Source organism: Pocillopora damicornis, chromosome 4, assembly GCF_964200805.1.
Source record: "Pocillopora damicornis chromosome 4, jaPocDami1.2, whole genome shotgun sequence".
Lineage (NCBI taxonomy): Eukaryota > Metazoa > Cnidaria > Anthozoa > Scleractinia > Pocilloporidae > Pocillopora > Pocillopora damicornis.
Genome location: NC_142673.1, coordinates 19,964,982 through 19,967,478, shown reverse-complemented (window position 1 = coordinate 19,967,478; position 2,497 = coordinate 19,964,982).

Below are 2,497 nucleotides of genomic sequence, written 5' to 3'. Positions count from 1 at the left end.
CGCACAGTCATATAGCTTGTCTAATATAGGGTTAGTATTTCCTTATTACTTGGTATGCACGGTGCCTGTATACCTGCATTTTTTTATTCGCTTTATATAGTTTGTTCATCCTCCACTGTTCGTTCAAAGTGAAATCTTACAGCCACATTAACTGCGCTACAGATTACTACGTTTTCTAACAAAATGTCAGTCTCCATCAAATGTTTGCAAGAAATTAAAAAGTAACGATTAGATAAACTTGCGTTTCAAGAGAATCTAAGCGTTACCGGGTATTTCAGTGACGCTCGCAAAAATGTCTCTTGAGAGCATTTAATGATGCGGTCGACCTGCTCTCATTTTACACGGTTAAGAAATTTTGTCGAGTGAGTTTTTTAAACTGTTCTGTGAGGGCGGCGCTGTACCCATGTGACAGGCCTTTCAAAGTTTTATGAAACATTCATCAGTACATATGTAGGACAAGTAACGTGATTCTCTACCACCAGGCAACTGAATTAAGATAACACAAACGAAACGATAATCAACTACGCCTCATTTTTCACTTCAAAGAATTGTATCTCCTAAAGATGCCCTATAGCTTGTTGTAAATTACTCTCATTTTTAATAATTTCTCTAGATACACTGAATGGAGTCTGGTCACCACTCAACATTCCGCCAAAGTTTCAAGTATATTATCAGTTATAGAGATCCTTTTTCAGATGGATCTATTTGAATTGGTAATTAAGAAGAGAGAGTCATATCTCCTTACTGCTTCACTAATTCTGACTCCTTATTTTAAAAAGCTTTCAGGTGGAATCGCTTCCTATCATCTGTCAACGAAACACATTGAAATGAACACCTTGAAGACCAAATAACCGTCTTCATTGAACTCTTTCCGGCGATCCGGATTAACTTACGAAACTGAGGCGCAAAAGGGCAAGGAAATGTGCTTGGTTCGTGGAAACTTGAACTACATTTGTGTTGCAATCGAATTTTCTCGCGATTGAAAGAGTACAAATCGTCTATCCAAGTCTTGAATGAACTGCACAAATGTTTACACCCTTTAATTCAAAGCATCTATGAACTGTTCAAAACACGCTTTTAAGATTACGTACGTCTCAGCTCTGATTATTTGTTCAAGAACTGTTTGAGTTACCTGGGTTGAAGTTTCCTACAGTGCGTAAAGCTTCCAATTTCAGGTTTACCAAGAACTTCTTCGAAGCACACGCTCTCACACGAACCTTCTGTTTTTCTCGAAATGTAAAACAGCTTTCACTTTTTGGAGATTCTTTTCTTTGCGAGAAATCTTTCCCATCGATATCGGTAAGATCAAGTACCCTCGCTAATTCCAAGAAAATCCGCATAACCTTTCAGTTTCTAAAACACCTCCAAATTCCGAGGAAATAAGGACTTCCGTTTATTCTGTGATTTTGCTGATTCTAGACGACGGAAAATTTTCAAGCATATTACCGAATTCAACCGAACACTAGCGAATGCAATATTTTGAATGAAAACGAATAGTTTCCATTTCAAAAACTGTCAATTCTGAGCTTTCGTTGGTGTCTTTATCCCAGGCGTGGTGTCCCTCATGCGGAAAATCAACTTAGTACGTGCTCTGCAAACCGGAAATAGCAGCTGAAAAAGCTTTTCGATTGAGTTTCTTCAGTGAAACCAAAGTAAACGCAACGTTTATTCTTGAATAGCCAATAAGAGTTCAACTTAAATACTTGTTAACGGTCCTTTTGACTCTCTCACTCTTTGGGGCAACCATGGAAGAATTCTTTTTCATAATATCGATGTACTTTCAGAGCAAAACAGCAATGAGGCAAATAAATATTCCACTGGGGAATATCGTTCAACATTTCAAACGCTTACGACTCAGAACTGACATGATGGAGGGGGAAAAGGGGTTATTGCGTGATACGAGATCAAGTTTTTTGTTATTTTCAAGACCAGTGAAAACGCAAAATTTAAACCCCGTAAACTGTAAATTTTTTTGCTTTTCGTGATACGCAAACCTTAACCTTAAACCCCTTGGAGTGACTGGCATCTAATTTCCCCTTACCATATCACCGCTGAACAATAATAAATAAAGAATAAAGGAGCTGATCACAGACTAAAGAAGCTCTCGATTGTTAGGCAAATTCTCCATGTTGGCATCTTAGGAACGTTTAGAGAACAGTATGGAGAATACAATACTAATGTTAGGGTGTAAGGACCTCTTCTTTACCTCCCTCATGATAGGACGTGCTGTAGACAGTTAGAGGAAGTGATGTTGAGATACTACTGAACTGCGCTTACGATTCAATTCATTCAGAGCTTCTATGGAAATCACTGTCGTCCCAGAGTAGTTCTTGGAAAGAACTTTGTCTGGAGAAGGTTAACAGCAGCTATCACTTGTAGATTAGACGAATTTTTCCTATTTCTTCTTTCGATAAATAGTTGTCGAGCAAATTTGGATAACGACACTACGTCCAACAATAACAATAAAAAGAAACCAAAAAAACTAAACAAAATTGGA